The sequence below is a fragment of the Equus przewalskii genome, chromosome 7 (genome assembly GCF_037783145.1).
Source record: "Equus przewalskii isolate Varuska chromosome 7, EquPr2, whole genome shotgun sequence".
NCBI lineage: Eukaryota > Metazoa > Chordata > Mammalia > Perissodactyla > Equidae > Equus > Equus przewalskii.
Window position 1 is genome coordinate 50,072,984 of NC_091837.1, and position 20,584 is coordinate 50,093,567.

Below are 20,584 nucleotides of genomic sequence, written 5' to 3' on the forward strand. Positions count from 1 at the left end.
CACTAACCCAGGCAGCAGCTCTGAACTGTACCAGTAGTCGTATTCTGAACACCACACAGGAAACACACCCACCCCCCCCCCCCCAAGAGACAAGGAAGAAATTAAAAGTAACCTGCTAGTTTCACTTAGGAGCATCTTTGATAAAGCAGAAAAAAACTATATTAAATCTCAATTTTTCCTTGTACATCTTTTTAATATTCTGTATTCTGTGTGGCTAACTAGGAAGCACAAATAAAGTACTTCTGATTCATATTGAAACATGATGGCTGTTTTGAGGAAAGGCAGTTATGCAATTATCTGAGTTGTGAGCTGAACTAGCAGCTTTTTCCCTGGAACACCATTTTTTACCTGAAAGAACAACTGATAATCTATGATACTATAATAAACTATGATAAACAGATAATCTCTGAGTAGTCAGATTTGCATTTTTGGTGGACATTTTCTCAAAAATGAATGAAGTGAGCCTGTCATATCAAGGAAAACAACTAAAACTATTTGTGGCCAATAATGAAATTTGAGCTTTCAACCAAAAAGTAGACATTTGGAAAACTTGTATCTACTGCCAGGAACTTGATAGCTTCCCCAATAGTTAAGGATTTTTCTGATGAGATTTGTGATGATGGAAATAGATGTGATTTTTAATATTGTAAAATAAAAATGTCAACATTTGGAAAATCTACAAAACATGGTGAACTAATATTCTCCAAATGATCAATGAATGTATGATGTTTAAAATTATGCATGGGTTAAAGATCCATTCAGAGTTTAAGATAAATGAATGGACTCTAACGTAACAGTATAAGTGTTCATTTATTTGACCTCAGATTCCATATTGTAACTGACTTTTAAGAAACTATTAATTGTTGAGTTTTGGCATAGTATCAAAGAAGAATATCCACAATTATCTGAAAAGGCTGTTAAAACACTTCTTTTTTAGAATGAAAATAGACCATTCTCTTACGCCATTCACAAAAATAAACTCAAAATGGATCCAAGACTTAAAGGCAAGACCTGAAATCATAAGACTTCTAGAAGAAAATGTAGCCAGTACACTCTTTGACACCAGTCTCAAAAGAATCTTTCTCGACACCATGTCTCCCTGGACAAGGGAAACAATAGAAAGAATAAACAGGTAGGACTTCATCAGAGTAAAGAGCTTCTACAAGGCAAGGAAAACAGGATTGAAACGAAAAGATAACCCACCAACTGTGAAAAAATAGTGGAAAATCATATATCTGACAAAGGGCTAAGCTCTATCATATATAAAGAACTCACACAACTCAACAACAAAAAAATCAAACAACCCGATCAAAAAATGGGCAGGGGATATGAACAGACATTTCTCCAAAGAAAATATATGGATGGCCAATAGGCACATGAAAAGATGCTCATCATCACTGATCATCAGGGAAATGCAAATCAAAACTACACTAAGATTTCACCTTACACCCATTAGAATGGCTATAATAACTAAAACAAAAAATAACAAAAGTTCGAGAGGTTGTGGAGAAAAAGGAACCCTCCTACACTGCTGGTAGGAATGCAAACTGGTGCAGCCACTATGGAAAACAGTATGGAAATTTCTCAAAAAATTAAAAATAGAAATACCATATGGCCCAGCCATCCTACTACTGGGTAGCTATCCAAAGAACTTGAAATCAGCAATTCAAAGAGACCCATGTACCCCTTTGTTCATTGCAGCATTATTCACAATAGCCAAGACTTGGAAGGAACCGAAGTACCCATCAACTGATGACTGGACAAGGAAGATATAGGGTATATATATACACATACACACACACACACACACACACACACACACACACACAATGGAATACTGCTCAGCCATAAAAAATGATAAAATCATCCCATTCACAACAACATGGATGGACCTAGAGGGTATTACGTTAAGCAAAATAAGTCAGATAGAGAAAGACAAGCTCTGTATGTTTTTTTCTTTCTGTGGTGAGGAAGACTGTCACTGAGCTAACATCTGTGCCAATCTTCCTCTATTTTGCATGTGGGACACTGCCACAGCATGGCTTGATGTGTGGTGTATAGGTCCGTACCCATGATCTGAACCCATGAACCCCAGGCCACCTAAGCAGAGTGTGCAAACCCAACCAGTATGCCACCAGACTAGCCTTTGGATTTTTTTGTTATACTTTAACCAAAACAACATATCACAACAGGATGTATGGAGAAGCAGATATCAGAATCCAGCTGTCTTCCATTAAGCCAAACATTAAATAGATTTGCAAAAATATAAATAATTCCATTCTTCACACTCATTCTTTTGGGGTTGGAAAATATGTTTTTCATAAAAATATGTAATTTCTGTTACAGTAGTGGATTTGTTATCTTAGGTGCATTAATAAATATTTAAAAATTTTTCAGTTTGAATTTCTAGTATGATGTCTTAGCTTGGGCAGCTATAACAGATTATCATAGACTGGCTGGCTTAAAAAACAGACATTTGCTTCTCACAGTTCTGGAGGCTGGGAAGTCCACGATCAAGGTGGCCATAGATTCAGTGTCTGATGAGAACTCTCTTCCTGGTTTGCTGATGGCCATCTTCTTGCTGCATCCTTACATGGAAGAGAGAAAGTTCTCATGTCTCTCCCGTTTTTATAAGAGCATTAAGCCCATGACGAGAGCCCCACCCTCACAACCTAGTCTAACCCTAATTACCTCCCAAAGGCCCCACTTCCAACCACCATCACACTGGGGATCTGGGCTTCAGCATATGAATTTTGGGGGGGACACAGACATTCAGTCTATGGCACAAGGTAACTATCAATAGATGTAACCCACATAAACAAATACCTATTAATAGTTAAAACAGTAGAAATTATTAGGGTCCTCGATAATTTTAAAGAGTTGTGAAGGAGTTCTGAGATCAAACGTTGGAGAACAACTGCTCTCTCTTGTATCCTGAGTTTTTCTTCACATCTAAGCAACTCTATGATCTTGTCACCAGTCTGGTTTCTTATATGTTAAGGGCATAGAAAGGAGCTAAAAGAACTTGTTCTTGTTCTTGTTTTGGTAAAGAGTGGCTTTCAAGACTATCACAAACATTCCATTTCAATAACCAAAAGCTGAATACTGTCTTCGTATTTCTTCTTTCTGCTGGGACAGGTCTAATCCTGGGGGCCCAGCCCGACCCCAACCAGGCAGAAGATGTCTCAAGTTGACCACAGACAGGTCACATACCAGAAATGAAGAAAAAAGGATCTTTCTGTGTTTAAAAGACATTACCCAGTAATATACGTATTTAAAAACATGCATACAGTATTTAAAAATGGAAATTCTGTACCTAGGGATAAATTGAACCACGAAGGTGAAAGACCTTTATTCTGAAAGCTGTAAGACATTGATGGACATACTCCATAAGAAATTTGTCCCACTCAGTTGTCATGAACATGTTCTCATATCACAAAATATTCCTCTAAAGTGTGATTTGTGGAGGTTGTGTAGTATTCTTCTGTAAGACATGGCCCAGTTCATTTACTGTGTCTCCTGTCATCAGCAAGGTTTAGGCAGAGAAGTGATATTTATGTTCCAGGAAGGTCATTCTAATGACAATACTGAGAGACCCAGGGAGAGCTGTTAGAAATCTGTTGCGGGAGGCCCAAAGAGGTAGATACAGTGATGGCCTCAGATAAAGCAGTGACTTTGGGATTACGCAGGGGAGGGAGCTGGTAGTACATTAAGGTAGACAACGGAATGAGGGGGAAAAAAGAGAGAGATAAGACCTCTCGTGTGTTTTTCTAGTATAGAGATTGAAGGGCCTTGAGTATATCCAGGTGGCAACGTTCAGTAAGTGATGGTGCATCTTTCATTCTTTCTTATTTTGAAATGGTCAGCATTTTAATAACTGTTTACCATAAAATGTAGAGTCTACCTTTAAATGCCTTCATTTGTATTTACACATGACTTCTTTCCACAAAGGATTTGAGGGTAACTACAGTCACAAGCATTATCAAAATAGTAATGGCCATAATAATAATAAAAAATGCAGTAGGTAACCAGTTTTGGCAACTCAGCTTTACCCTGAATTTTGAAATCTGTCATTCAGGAAAATTAAAAAATACATCACAAATGATTGGATTTTCTTTTCTCATTTTCAACACAAAGACGATTATAGTTATTTCAGGTTCCTTGTGCTGAAAATTTAAAGTTTTTATCTTTTTTTATAAAAATTTCATAAAATCTGTACTTGCTATGGTCACTGGCAATGTTGGGAACAGAGAGCTCAGGACAGGTGTTTCAGTTATTTATAATAAAACAGTTTCAAAAATTTTTTCATGATAATAGTTCAGTGATCTAAAACTGATTTTAATTTTAAAAATTTATTTCCCAGAAAAAATGACCTCATTTAAAAATATTGAAAAATGTGTTTTTAACTTTTAGGAGTATAATTATTTCATATGTAAGTTGACATAAAGATCATTGATAACAATCTTTTGTTTTACTATAACAAGTCAATTAAAAAAATCAACTTGGGGGTCTGCCCCCTGGCAAAGTGGTTAAGTTCACGCACTCCGCTTAGGCGGCCTGGGGTTTCACTGGTTTGGATCCTTGGCACGGACATGGCACCACTTGTCAGGCCACGTTGAGGCGGCATCCCACATGCCACAACTAGAAGGACCCAACTGAAATATACAACTATGTACTGGGGGGATTTGGGGAGATAAAACAGAAAAAAAAAAAAAAGGAGAAGAAGATTGGCAACCGTTGTTAGCTCAGGTGCCAATCTTTAAAAAAAAAATCAACTTAGGAATTTATTGTTCCATTCATTCATTCATTCATTCATTTCTTCTTCAAATGTTCAATGATTCGTAAATTATAGTTCAGATTCTGGGCTAAACGTTCATTATATAAAAATGATAATATCTTTCTTTAAGGAACTTGAAAGGCTTGTGGGAATCTAACAAAATGAAGCAACCAGTAAACAATGCTATAAATACTAAAACACCCATACAACACATACAGTACAAAATACCCAAAAGGTATTTTGGGTCTCCCGGTGCTTAGGATTGTCTCAATCAAATTGAGATTTGAAAGAAGTAGGACTCATAGTCCTAACTTTAAAGGAGACTATACTCGAGGGAGATGAATTACTGTTCGCCAGTATCTGGTGCCCTCTTTGTGGAAGTCTTGAGTCTCCCCACCTGGCTGCACTCAAGCTTGACCATGATAGTCACTTTGGCTGAGAAATAATGATGGGTTACTTCCAGGCAGAAGCTTTAAGAACCAGCAACAATACGTGAGAGCTCAGTTACTCTACAATCTCTCCAACATTTGGTGGGTGTGGAGTGTTATCTTATTGTGGCTTTCATTTGCATATCTTTGATGGCTGATGATGGTGACCACTTTTTGGCCATTTTTAATTGGGTAGTTTTTCTTTTCATTATGAATTACAAGAGTTCTTTTTATATCCTGGTTACCAGTCATTTGTCAGATAGATGTTCTATGAATATTTTCTCCCAGTCTCTGGCTTCCATATTTATTTTCTTACCCCTGTCTTTTGATGAGAAGAAATTTTTAAAAATTTATGAAATCTAACTTACCTTTTTCTTTTCTTTTATGGCTATTTGCTTTCTGTGAAACTTGTCTAAGAAACTTTTACGTACCTTCAAGTCAAAAAGATATTCTCTCATTCTTTCATTAAGTGTTTTATGGTTTTAGCTCTTAGGTTTGTCTATGATCCATCTCAGATTAATTTTGTATATAATGTGAGGCAGAAAGCAAGGTTCATTTCTTTCCATGTGGATATCTTGTTGCTTTAGCTGTGCTTGTTCAAAAGACTTTCCTCATTGGATTGCTTGGCTGAATTTGTGTATAATCAAGAGATCTTAGAGGAGTGGGTCTATTTCCTTGTTTCATTGATTTAACACATCATGTGCCAGTCCTTCACTATCTTGATTACTGTAGCTTTGTAGTAAGTCTTCAAATCAGGGAGTGTGTTTCCTCAACTTTATTCTTTTTTTTTTTTTTAAAAGATTTGCACCTGGGCTAACGACTGTTGCCAATCTTTTTTTTTTTTTTTCCTGCTTTATCTCCCCAAACCCCCCATGTACATAGTTGTATATCTTAGTTGCAGGTCCTTCTAGTTGTGGGATGTGGGATGCTGCCTCAACATGGCCTGACGAGCAGTACCATGTCCGAGCCCAGGATCCGAACCCCGGGCTGCTACAGCGGAGCGTGCAAACTTAACCACTCGGCCATGGAGCCAGCCCCTCCTCAACTTTATTCTTTTTCAAGATGCATTGAATAGTCTAGGTCCTTTGTATTTTCATATAAATTTGAGAAACAGCTTTTCACTTTTTACAAAAAAAACCATTGGGATTTTGATTGGGATTGTGTTGAGTCTAGATCAGTCTGGGGAGAATTGATGTATTAATAATATTGAGTCCTCCAATTTATAAGCATATATATGTCTTTAAATTTTTTTTCAGGAAAATCTCATGGTTCTTAGTGTAAAACATTCTGCATATTTTTATTAAATTGATTCTTCAGAGTTTTAGTTTTTACCTACATAAACGGAATTAGAAAAATTTTCATTGTCTAGTTGCTGATAGTATTAAAAATGTGATTGAATTTTATATATTAACCTTATACCTTGCAATATTGATAAATTTACATATTAATTCTAGTAGTTATTTGTCAGATTCTTTGGGATTTTCTACATATACTATCATGTCATCTGAAAAAGAGACAGCTTTCATTCTTCCCTTGTGATATTTAAGCCTTTTATTTCTTTTTCTTATCTTATTGCAATGACTAGGAACTCCAGTACAATGTTGAATAGAAGGAATGAGAGTGAGCATCTTCACCTTGTTCTCCATCTTTGGAGGAAAGCATTTGCTACATTATCTTTATCAGTTTGTGATAGTTGCCTTCAATTTCTAGTTTTCTGAGAGTTTTAAAAAAATCATACATGAGTGTTAAATTTTATCAAATATTTTTTCTGCATCTCTTGAAATGATCATATGGTTTATTTCCTTTATTTTATTAATATTATGAATTGCATTGATTTTTGAACATTAAACCAACATTACATTCCTGAGTTAAATCTTACTTCTTCATCTATATTTTCCATTTTATATATTGCTGGATTTCGACTTGCTATTCTCACAAAACAAGCTGAAATGTGTTCCTCTTCCTTTACTTTCTGAAAGATTTTGTGTAAAATTGGAAAGATTTGTCCTTAAATGATGAATGAATTTACCAGTCAAATCACTTGGGCCTCAAATTTCCTTAATGGGAAAGTTCTTTTTTTAAATAATAAGTTCAATTTCTTCAATAAATGTGGGATTATTTAGATTTTCTGTTTCATCTTGTATCGATTTTGGTAAGTTGTATTTTTCAATGAATTTGTCTATTTTATCTGAGTTGTCAAATTTTTTGGCATAAAGTTGTTCATAATATTCTCTTATCATCCTTTTAGTATCTGTAGGATATTTTGTTCCTGAAAATAGTAATTTGTGTTTCTCTCTTTTCATTGAACAGTCTAACAAAAGATTTATCAATGTTATTGATATTTTCAAGGAACAAAATTCTTTTGCTGAGGAAGACTGGCCCTGAGCTAACATCTGTGCCCATCTTCCTCTACTTTATGTGTAGGATGTCTGCCACAGCATGGCTTAATAAGTGGTGCATAGGTCTGTGCTGAAGGTCTGAACCGGCGAATGCTGGGCTGCCAAAGCAGAGTGTGCGAATTTAAACTGCTACGCCACGAGGCCAGCCCCTCACAAAATTTTGACTTTATTTGCTCTATTGTTTGTCTTCTGTTTATTGATTTCTGCTCTTGTATTTATTATTTCTTTCCTTCAACTTCTTTTGGATTTACTTTGCTTTTCTTTTTCTAGCTTTTTGAGTGGAATTTTGTGTCATCGATTTTAGACCTTTCATATATTCTGATAAAATCATTTAATGGAGGAATCTAAGCATTATCTTAGCTGCATCCACAAAATTTGGATATATTATATTTTTATTATGATTCAGTATGCAATATTTTCACATTGCTTTTGTAATTTCTTCTTTGACCCATGGATTATTCAGAAGTGTGTTGCTTAATTTCCAACTATATGGTGCTTCCTTAGATATCTGATTGTCATTGATTTCCAATTTATTTCCATTGTGGTCAGGGAACATACTCTGGGTTTAATCTTTTTAAATTTATTGAGGCTTTTATAGCTTAGCATATGGTCTATGTTTTGAAGAAACATCTATGTTTATAAAAAATATTGGTCTGTAGTTTTTCTTTATTCTAACGACTTTATCTTGTTTTAGTAATGCTACCTCATGGAACGAGTTTGGAAATTTTCCTTCTGCTTTCTGGAAAGGATCATGAGAACTGTAGCATTTCTTCCTTAAACGTCTGGTAGGATTCATCAGCAAAACCATCTGGGCCTGGTGCTTTCCTTTTGAAAGATTACTGATTACTGATTCAATTTCTTTAATAGATATATGGCTATTTGGGTTATTTTTATTTCCTTGTGTGAGTTTTGGTATTGTGTCTTTCCAAAAAATTGGTCCATTTCATCTAATTATCAAGTTTTTAGGGATGGAGCTGTTTGTAGTATTCCTTTATTACCTTTTTAATGTCTATGAGATTAGTAGTGATGATCCTTCCTTCATTTATGACATTAGTAATTTAAAATTAGCAATCTAAAAATAGTTTATCTCCTGCCCACTACAATTTTTCTGAATCCAAATATTCTTCCCTTTTTTACTCTACAAAAGATTTATATGCCAATCAAGGCTAATCTTCCCAATTGTCTTGGATCCTCTTCTTCTGTCTCCTCAAGGACTTTCCTGCACCAATCCTTCTTCTCCCTCCTGTCTTTAACCTCTTCCTTTTTGCTGGTTATTTCTCCTTACATATACACGTGCTTAAGTTTCTCCCATCCTAGAATAAAACAAACCCTGTAGCCACCATCCTATATTTCCCCTTATATAATCAAAATTTTTGAAAGAATAGTCTATACTTTCTGTTTAAATTCTTCATCTTTCATTTCACTCTTTAATCAACTCAGTGTGATTCTCACAAGCCACACACTCAGGGTGTTCAAGTTGTACTTTCTTTGGTTTTCTGTAACGTAACTTAATTGCTTATTCACCAATTCTGAGTCAACTCAGTCATTCAGGGTTTTCTCAGTATCTTATAGGTAATCTTCACAATTTAGGGTTCATCCTTTCCCACCTTCCTTTCCAAGGTGACCTTTAACTTCTGAGTAGCAGAAATATCATCACAGCCTCTGGAAGGAAGTGCCCTCCAGGGCCTCCTTCTGGCTTGTGTTACCACTTCTGAGCTGTCCATGGCTGCACTGTGAATTCTGGTTGCTGATCCCTGTCATTCTGGCATCTTCTGAGATGAATGTTATTATGTCGCAGTGTCTCTGGTTACTGGCCCAAGTGCTCGGAGTCATCCTCACTGCTGTGAGCCCCCTTAGTTCCCTGCCAGCTCACTGCCTTTCCATGCTTTCTGGGCAACAGAGCGCACAGGGAACTGTGCAGCTTGCCTGCTGTTCCCTAGAGACTGGGGAGCTGTCTCAGGTTCTTTTTCCCAGATCTGCCTGCTCACCTGCCATTTTGGCTCTTTTGTAACTCCAGCAAGTACTTAATAATTGTTTAAGAATGTATATAGATAGAAGGAGATACTATTGCTATTAAAACTTCTTACCAACTTCTTTTTGGAGCCAGTTTGAGATGAAGTCATTTGGACTGCTCTTTGATAAAAGATGTCCTATATGAGTATCTTAAAGGAATGTTTTCTTTTAATCATATCTTTAATTTCTTTGTAATAAAGCAAACCACAGATGTAAGAGTCACCTATTTTAAGGTTTCATTGTTGCAAAACCTCTTACTATTGATCTTTCTTTCCTTTTTAGAGCTGGAAGGGATTTAGAGGTAACTAAATCCCCCTTCCTGATTTCTCACAGGAGAAAACTGAGGTCCACTGGAGGAAATGACTTGCCAAAAAATTAGACACAGGTTAGATCTGCCCAGGCGCCCTCCTCCCAGTCTGGGGCTCTTGCTAATTCATTGCACTTCTCCCCTCTATGTACGACTGCCAAAGAAATCTTCCTGGAACACTGCTTTGAACCTGTCATTCTTCTATTCAAAAACTCCCAGTGTCTCTCTATGGACCACTAAATAAAAGCACCAACTCTGAAGCCCAGAAATAAGTCCCTTGATCTATGCCCTCAACATACCTTTCTTTTCCCTTAAATCCTTCTCACACCCTAGCCAATCTGGAATACTCCTCATTATCAAAAGCCATGCTATGCTTTCTTTTAAACACAACATTGCCTGTGCTGTTTGCTGTCTGCCTTAAAAGATCTCCTCTTCCCATTCCTCCACTTTTGTAGGAATCCAAATCAAGCTTCAACATGCAGCCAGAATGCCATTTCCTTAGTATGTTATTCCTGAATCTCTCCACTCGTGGATGTAATTTCTCATTTCTTTAAATTATCATAAAACTTTCTTTAATGTTATTGTATGAAATTTATCACATTCTGAGTTTTAAAAAATTTCTATTTTCCCTTCTAAATTATATAATCTTTGGTGCAGAATCTTATTTATATGCCTATCTCCTACAGAGTTTGCATGTACAAAGGAGGAACTAAATATTTTAAAATTAAATTAAGTATAATGGGAAAATGTAGAAAATAGATCAGCAAAAACAAAGCTAGAGTAATATAAATTACACTTAACGAGAGCCTAGTAGCTTTATTTTCTCTGAGTTTGTGCCACTAATTATTCAGAAAAATGGATGATTCACTTTTGAAAAGAGCTTCTTAAATTCAATTTTAACTTGTAATTTTAGGGAATATGAAAATACTTTCAAATATTCCAATGAAAAATGAAAGGTAGACAGTTACCTTTTAGAGGATGATTTAGTTTAGCATGACTTATGGGTAAAGGACACACTGGGTGTCTTGGATTGCCTCCGTCAGCTTCTCTGACTCCTGGGCCAAGTGTAGATTTGGCTCCATGATGCAGGGCAGCAGCTTCACCTGAGGTCACTTGCATTAGAAAAGTTGGAGGCTCAAAGGCCCTGAGAGGTGGGTGCAGGTTACACTTGGTCCTTGCTCTCCTCCACTTTATGTCCAACTTCCCTCCCCAACTGCCTGCTCTGCTCACTCCAGGACCACTCCAGACACAAAAGTGACAGCCATACATAGACTGTTTAACCAGTTCCCACAATGGAATAAGGTCAAATCTCTATAATAAATCCCTTAGTGTACATCAATCCTAATGGTCTATTTGTTGATCAGACTCTGACTGAGAGAAAATTTGGTACTGGAAAAACAAAAACAGAATGTTAAGAATGGGTTCTCTGAATTGATTCTGGCTTATCTGGAATTGGTTCTCTTAACTGATGAGATTTAAAAGCATTAATGATACTGTTTACAGTAATAAGGGGGACAGGGGTAGTTCCTCACATTCAGTGGCAAACATTTAACTAGATTTTCATCTGTAATCAAGTGCCTGTAGAAGGTGTGGCTTTAGGTGACCACTATTTGCTACCATTTCAGTGGAAATAAGGAGTCTAACGGGATTTGTTGGTTGCTTCTAAGTGTGCTGGAGAGCTTGGGGAAAGAAAATGATGAATTTAGTGCTTTAAATTCCCAACACAAGATCTATATAAGGGACCTGAAAGTCTCTATGAGTGCTCCCTCCCCCAAACCCCTTATATTCTGAAGCTGCAGGGCTGAGATTTATGAAAACTAAACCGAAATTCTAATCCTGTAAGTAGCTGAGTTACAACATACAATGGATTCTCCACCTCACTGGATATCTTATATTAAATAGGGCATTGATTGGGAAGTAGAGAATTCTAAAAATTGGGATGGAGAAATTTGGGCATATTCTCATAAAGCTCAGGATCTTGAATCCTTAAGTTCTGCTGATACTCCTCTGCCAATAGATGCAACTCTTCTATCCCTGTCTAAGGAGGTTGACTTTTTTTTTGGATTCAGAACTCTAGACATCTGGGGAACATGTGTGGGAATGGATCCCAGGGTGTGGGATCAGGGTGGAAAGAATAGGAAGTTAGATCCAACTGAGAAAGTTCGCTAGTGGATGACTAGCAGTAATAGTGAGAAGATCACTGTTCCTTCCATAATGGGCGTGATGCTATGTAATTAGCCTGTCTTCCAGATGGCGGGCGGGTGCTGCTGGGGACGGGGAATGGTGCCATATCAGCAGCTGGAATTGAGGTGGGGGTGGAGTAGGGTAGTATTTTCTACTGGTGGCAGTTTTGGCACTCAGTGACTCTGGCTAGATCTGCCTTGAAGTATGTTTCTGACACCACATATAGTCTCTGTTTATGCCACTAAGGCTACTTTGTTCACAAACCCATTGAAGTAGCCCCCAGGCTAGCAGCTCCCCCAGCCCCCATCAGATTTTCTCCTTCAGCTTATCTGACTTGTGACTCCCATAGGTCATCCGCATCATGGAACTGAAAGACTTCCAGGTAATAAGAGACTGACACAGGTACCAGTCTGTCCTGGGGTTACCGCTCATCCTAGTGGGTTCTAGTTTGTCCTTGCTCTCACCCACTTCATGTGCAGTTTTCTTTTCCAACTATCTGCCCTGTCTAGCATAAGACACATAAACAACAGCTATTCATAGACTCTTTAACAGGTTCACACAAATGTATAAAGCCAAATTCCTATAAAAAAAAAAAAACCTTCATTCTGGGGCCGGCCCGTGGTGCGTGGTGGAGTTCGCACATTCTGCTTTGGTGGCCTGGGGTTTGTCGGTTCAGATCCCGGGTGTGGACCTATGCACCACTTGTCAAGCCATGCTGTGGTAGGCGTCCCACATATAAAATAGAGGAAGATGGGCACAGATGTTAGCTCAGGGCCAGTCTTCCTCAGCAAAAAGAGGGGGATTGGCAGCAGATGTTAGCTCAGGGCTAATCTTCCTCAAAAAAAAAAAAAAATACAAAAAAACTCCCTCACTGTATTTCATTCCTAGTGATTCTTCTTTTCTGGTTAAACACTGATACAGTGCAGGTGATGCCCCTGAGGGAGCAAAAGTGAGGGACAAGAAGAGTGAAGCAGGGAAAGAGAGAGAGCAGATTTAAGGATTCATTCTCTAGCTAACTGCCACTAAGGGTGATTACTTGCCTGATACTGAGGTACTGTCAGAGCAGCTGAAAAAATACCCAGCATCTCAAGAATTTATCTACTAGTTCTCATTTTCCATTGGTCAGAAGTTCACCTGATGGGGTGTTAATGCTCCCACAAGGGATTAATAGGAAAGCCCTGGGGAAAGACACAAGAGGCCATGCAGTATATGCATAAGGTAAGATGCTGTCAGCTTGAGACCACAGGAAGTTAGCTGGAGCCCATGCAAAGCTGGTTGCTGCAGTGGCAGCTGAAAAGGAGGCAGGTTGGCTGAGAAGATCTGAAGTGGTGTCTGTGAGGTGTCCAATACAGTCCCCCCCTTTACCACTTCTGCCGTCCATTATAGCCTCCCATACTACAACATGAGCCTCCACTTTTGTGAGAACGAGTTGTCCTCACTGTTCCCTCAGGAGGGAAATTATAAATTCAATCAAGCAGAGAGTCTCCTTCAAAACCAAAATTTTCTAAAAGAATGAAACAAGAAGGCTCCCTTCTGTTGCAGCTTGTCTCAAGATTATGATAGATATTCATCCCCTCCTTCCTCCACGACCCAATCGAAATCTTTTCACCCTCAGCCAGCACTTCTGCTTGATCGGATTGCTTGTCTGGTGTTACGAGTCAGAGCAGCATCCTTCAGGGATTTAAGACATTTAGTTGCTTGATGCTTGTTGGACTGTGGTTGCTGCAATTGTTTACTTACTGTTCTCACCGAACATGGAAGCACGAAGAGACATTCCAGTAATCCACTGGGTCTAGACGTCCTCCTCCCTGCCCTGCTGGGTAGCAGCATCTCTAGTTTCTTATGGAGATCAGAGTCAAATTCCCTTGCTAGTATAGCGATTCCTTTCTTTGCCTTTTTCCCCCAAAGGCAAGAGGAGTTTTATTTTTTATTGTTAAAAAAATTTTTTTATAGAGGTAACATTGATTTATAACATTATGTAAGTTTCAGGTGTACATCATTATATTTTGATTTCTGTGTAGAGTTCATCATGTTCACCAACCAAAGACTAATTGCCGTCTGTCACTGTATACATGTGCCCCTGTTACCCTTCTCCCTCCCCACTTCTTCTCTGGTAACCACCAATCTAATCTCTGTATCTATATGTTTGTATGTTGTTGTTGTTGTTTTTATCTTCCACGTTTATGTGTGAAATCATACAGTATTTGATTTTCAGCCTCTGACTTATTTCGCCTAGCATAATACCCTAAAGCTCCATCCATATTGTCATAAATGGCAAGATCTCATCTTTTTTGTGGCTGAATACTATTCCATTGTATATATATAACCACATCTTTTTAATCCGTGCATCCATTGATGGGCACTAATGTTGCTTCCAAGTCTTGGCTATTGTGAATGATGCTGTAATGAACATGGGGGGTAAATACCTTTTTGCATTTGTGTTTTCACGTTCTTTGGATAAATATCCAGAGGTGGAATAGCTGGATCATATGGTAATTCTATTTTTGATTTTTTGGGGAATCTCGATACTGTTTTCCATAGTGGCTGCACCAGTTTGCATTTCCACTAGCAGTATATGAGTGTTCCCTTTTCTCCATATCCTCCCCAACATTTGTTATTTTTTTGTCTTCTTAATTATAGCCATTCTGATGGGTGTTAGGTGATATCTCTTTGTAGTTTTGGTTTGCATTTCCCTAATAATTAGTGATGCTGAACACCTTTTCATTTGTCTGTTGGCCATCTGTATATCTTCTTTCTAAAAATATCTGTTCAGATCCTTGGCTTATTTTTTAATTGGGTTGTTTTTGTTGTTGTTGTTGAGTTTTATAAATTCTTTATATATTTTGGATATTAACCCATTATCAGATATATGATTTGCAAATATCTTCTCCCAATTGTTAGGTTGTCTTTTTGTTTTGTTGATGGTTTCCTCTGCTGTGCAGAAGGTTTTTAGTTTGACGTAGTCCCAGTTGTTTTTTTCTTTTGTTTCCCCTGCCTGGTGAGACATGGTATTCAAAAATATACTGCTAAGACTGATGTCAAAGAGCACACTGCCTATGTTTCCTTCTAGAAGTTTTATGGTTTCAGGACTTACATTCAAGTCTTTAATCCATTTTGAGTTAATATTTGTATATAGTGTAAGATAATGGTCTACTTTCATTCTTTTGCATGTGGCTGTCCAGTTTTCACAACACTATTTATTAAAGAGACTTCCCTTTGTCCATTATATATTCTTGGCTACCTTGTCAAAAATTAGCAGTCCATAGACATGTGGGTTTATTTCTGGGTTCTTGATTCTGTTCCATCAGGCTTTTTGAGTGTTTTGGATGGTGGTGCCCATGATGGCACTAAAGGCAAACCTACGTTTGGAATAGATATAGATTCCAGTGAGACCAACTGATGCTCCCTCCAGAGTGGGACAGGTTCAGTGCAATCAGCTGATGCCATGTAGCTGTCTGGTCTCTGCTGGCAGCAGATAGGGCACTGAGTAGTGGGAATAGCTAGATGTGTTTTGGTAACAGGGAGTTATGCTGTTGGCTTCATGCGTTGCCTCCATCCCTGCTCCTATCATGGTCACTCGGCTCATGGGCCCATTGTACCAGCACTGAGGAGATAGAGCCGAGAGGCAAACTGACAGCTGTCCTGTCCATGTGATTGCTGAGAGCTTCTCTTGGAGTGGATGCTCCTAAGACACAAATATCTGCATGCACTGTTTGTGCCCATTCCCATAGGACCGTCCACATACCTCCTCCTGGATATCATTTCCTTCATCTTTCAACCTCATTTTTTTACAGGCCTTTTCTTGAACAAAGCCAAGCCATTGGTCTCTACCCAGGGACCCTCGCAGATCCACCTCTCAAGCTACTCCCTCTGTGCAAGGTGGATGACCAAAATGTATTTTTTTGCAGCTTTCCCATCTGCAAGAAATTCTCTTTATCCACTGCCCTTTAGAACTGCCCCTGAGGGGCTGTAATGGGGCCCAGTCTATTTTTGTCTAAAACCACATGTCACATTAACCCGTCTGTGAACCAGGCCCAGGTTATTTCCTTCTTCATCAGTTGGTCATAAGGAATCCCCCTTCCGATTCCTTGTGACCGACTCCAAGTTGAAGGAGAGGCACCGATGCAATAGAGGCAGGTGACGTGGGAATATGGGCTACTTACTCATCACCTACTTACGTGATTTACTCATACCTTCTAGAACTGCTAGCCCTGATTCTAAATATAGCAATTCTGTTGTATAATGGATTGCTGTTGTGCACCTCTGACTTAATAACCTTGGGGATCTGATTATACTCCATTATTAACAGGAAGCTCCAGTTACAGAGGCATTTGCTGTCCCATGGTCAGGTAGAGTTTCTCTTAGATGCCAATAACTATTTTTCAAATGGAGAGTAGTTTTAACCTGCTGAAGGCATGGCTTTGCTCCAGAACCGAAGAAGTATATGCTGTAGCTTTCCTCTTGGGACTTCCCGGAAATTCTACACAGCATCTTTATCCATCCCAGACACATCTGGTACCATCAGACATGCCGGGTCATGTGGCTAAGTGACAGAGCAGCTTGCACCCTAGCCTGGGCTTGCTTCAGAGTTCTCTCTTGGTCTGAGCCCCAGCTGAACTGGCAGTCTTCTGAGTGGCTCCCAACATGGGTTAGACCAGTATTCCCAAGTACACTATTTGCTGCCTCCAAAATCCAAAGAGGCCCTTCAAGAACAAAGCCCCTTTCTTAGTGTATGAGGTATAAGGTACAACAACTTGTCATTTATGATAGAGGCAATGTCCCACATCTCCCAGATTGCCATAGCCCTAAAATCTTCACTGATGTGACAGACTCCTAAATTTTCATGGCGTTTATCTCTCATTCTGTTGCACACGTGTATCTTCATAGGACATCTGGGAAACTTGCCATTTCCTGTTCTACATGGCAAATTAACCTGACGTTATCAGTTTAGTGAGCCAGTGATGATTTGCAGACTATCAAGATAGTCAATGTCCCTGTGGACCATACTACAACAAAAGGCAACAAAATTAACATAGCCCTCGAGCAAGATAGTGACTATTCTCTCTCTTCTGTGTGAAGGTGATCTGTTTGATCTTTTCTACTGAAACAGAAGAATGCTCTCACTAGATCAAAATCCATAAACCAGATGTTAGAGACCACGTTGATTTGTTGCAACAAAGACACCACATCTGGTCAGCTATCACTTGGTTCCGATTACAGTAGCCCTTGAATGTGGATGCGATGGAGAGCATCACCCTTGCATCCTTTAAGTCTTTGAGGACTAATCTAAAACTACTCCTGGGATGCGGTATTGCTTCTGATTTAGCATCTGGGCCAGGGCTGGAAGCAATTTCAGGGGATTCCACTTGTCTTTTCCTATCATAATGGCCCTGACTCCACAGCTAAGTGGACCAATGTGAGAATTATGCCACTTCTAAGTCTATCTATCCCAATTACAAACTCAGAGACAGAGGAAATAAACACAGAGTAGGTCTGTGAACCCACTGGGCTCACTGAAAAACAGATACATGTTGGAATTTCATTTGTCACCAGTTCTTCACATGCCTCCACTCTTACTGGAGGATCATAATGGATTTTGGGTCCCCAGGTATTAATGTCAGTTCAGATCCCATATCTTACAAACCTGGAAAAATCAAGGTATTTACCCCAATGCACTGTTACCCTAAAAAATAGTGGCAAGTCCATTTTTGAAAATATTGGGGGAATATTCACCATGTATTTGATAAATAAATGAAAAGTAATAGGATATGTTGGAATATATGAGGAAGCCATTTGGTTTAAACCGAATTCGGCCCTACCTTGTTTTTCCAAAAGGATCTGATGTGGCCTATTGAGCATGCATTGTACATCTGCTTTAAACACTTACAGTGTCCCAAAGACAAGAATGATGCCCTTAAAGATAGGGATGGGGGCCGACCCAGTGGTGCTAAGTTAAGTTCACGTGTTCTGGTTCGGCGGCTCGGGATTCAATGATTTGGATCCCGGGTGCAGACCAAAGCACTGCTTGTTGACCATGCTGTGGCAGGCATCCCACGTATAAAGTAGGGGAGGATGGGCACAGATCTTTGCTCAGGGCCAGTCCTCCTCAGCAAAAAGAGGAGCTTTGGTGGCAGGTGTTAGCTCAGGGCTAATCTTCCTCAAAAAAGATAAGGATGTAGCTTCCTCTCATTTGGGCATTTCTTTAAGGATAAGCATCTCTTCCTGGAAACTAGAGATTAACTACCAACCTGCTGGGTTCACCTTGTGATCACTGATGTGCTGTGCCAGCTAAGCATCTTGTGACATTAGTAAAAGGAATATTCCTGTCATATGTGATGTATGCTCTTTATTTCAAGATGGTATATAATCACTCTGTACACTCCTCTTCTTTGGTGCCCTTCCTTCCTTGGGGAAGGAAGCCCCCTGGGCTATACTCCTAAGAACTGGCTCATTAAATAAACTCACTCCAAATTTTTATTTATGGATTGATTGTGGATTATTTGTATCTACATATTCTTGCAGGAGTTTTTCAAGGTCCTTCCTCAAGGGAATATAATATTCTCATCAACCAAGGGGCTCTGTCTATAAACCAGAATAGATCTAGAAACTGCACAGACATCCATGATTTTCCACTGAGGCAAATGATTTCCCCATCTGCTCTTTTGTGCTCAAATTTTCTGATTACACAAATTGAGCAACTTCCTGGTCAGCTGACCAGCTGTCTCACCCTTAGATACAAATAATGTATTAACCATTGCCATAGATCCCTGCAGATCAAGCCCCTGATTACTAGTCCAGCCTTCTTTCCCATTATGGTAATCATATCTACTTTGTCTTAGAAAGCCAAGTGCAACTCTGGCTTCTACCATTCCAAAACCCCATCTTCTCCAGTGATATTATAGAGTTCAGGTATTTCATAGTATCTTCAACTGTCAATCCTGCCCTACAGAAATATTTTTGAGCTTCTCAAAAATGCTGCTGTCCATTCACTAGTGCACTCCGTATTGTCTTAGGGAAGAGAGTGTTCTGTGATCCATACTGGTTATCATAGTCCAGTATCATAGTATCAGGGTTTTACATATGAATTTCACTCTAAAATCTGAATATTCTGAAACGTTTCACCCCTTCTTCAGTACTGTGCAAAAAGTTCTGGCATCTCCATTTCATTTTCTGTAGGCTATCATCATATCTGAGATTCAAGGAGCCAGCCCAACCAACTATCAGGATTAGCTCCTTGCCGGAACAGCCCAGGTAAGTATCCCATGTCACATGTGTTCCCCTCATTCCTGCTGAGACCTATTGGTGAGGTCCTACAATGCTTTGGGAATACAAACTTTTTTATTCCAGAACTTCCTCTGTTGGGCTGTGCTAACCTTGATTATAAACTTGGAAGTAAAGAGGGGTGGTGATGGAAGATCTTGAGGAAAACAAGCATTGCCTTATACCTGCCTCTGGTATGTTTTTCTGTGGTCTTCATGGAAGGTGTGATTGTTCTCCTCTAGAAAGGAGAATGGGGCTGCTTCTGTTTAAGATTCTCAAACCCTTCCATCTAAAGAACCCCAGACAGATCTTAGTGTCCCACTCTCTTCCATTCAGGGCCTCGGCATTGACATACAGGAACTGGTGAGCTATGTATTCAGCTCTGCCATCATTGCTGTTTGATCTCTGGCCTGAGTTTTCAGCATAATCTGTCTTACTGCTTCAAGAGTTGAGAATCTACTTCAAAACTGTCGTAAGGTCTCTGGCTCTGAGAGTTTACCTTGAGTTGGCAGTAGGCCACCCTGAGCCTATCATTTTCTTTCTTCAAGGTTTCAAATGCTGTTAAAAGAAGCCAGTTCACTCCACAACCCTTATAATTATCATTATCCGGACACTGCGTATTTCAATGACTCACCTTCCACATAAACCTTATCTAACCACTAACTAACCACAGGTAAAAGCTTTAGTAACTGTAATGCCACTGCTTCCTAGGAATCACCATTACCTCACTCTTGTCTCCAAATATTATAGCCCATTGTGCTGGGTTGAACAGTGTCCTCCTAAAATTCATGTCCACTTCGACCCGTGGAAGGTGAGCTTAGTTGGAAATAGGGTCTTTGAAGATGTAATTAGTTGTTAAGATGAGGTCATACTGGGTTAGGGTGGGCCCTAAATCCAACGCCTGGTGTCCTTACAAGACCATGTGAAGAGACACTGAGGCACACAGAGAAGAACACCATGTAATGACAGATGCAGAGATTGGAGTGATGAAGCTGCAAACCAAGAAATGCCAAGGATTGCTGGCAACCACCAGAAGCTAGGAGAGAGGCATGGGGCAAATTCTCCTTCAGAGTCTCCAGAAGTAACCAACCCTACAGCCTTGATTTCAGACTTCTGTCTTCCTGAGCTGTGAGAGAATAAATATCAGTTGTTTTAAACCATCTAGTTTCTGATACTTTGTTATCACAGCCCTGGGAAATGAATCCACCCAAGTTCC

General features: G+C 39.1%; 1 long non-coding RNA gene across 3 annotated transcripts in view; it reads left to right on the forward strand.

Annotated features, from left to right (window-relative positions):
• The window catches only part of LOC139084522 (uncharacterized), a 260,226-nt gene that overhangs the window by 220,387 nt on the left and 19,255 nt on the right, over positions 1–20,584 (forward strand). For all 3 annotated transcript variants that reach the window (XR_011541963.1, XR_011541964.1, XR_011541962.1), the window contains exon 3: positions 19,285–19,359. This is a non-coding gene — a long non-coding RNA (uncharacterized lncRNA). The remainder of the gene's footprint in view (positions 1–19,284; positions 19,360–20,584) is intronic.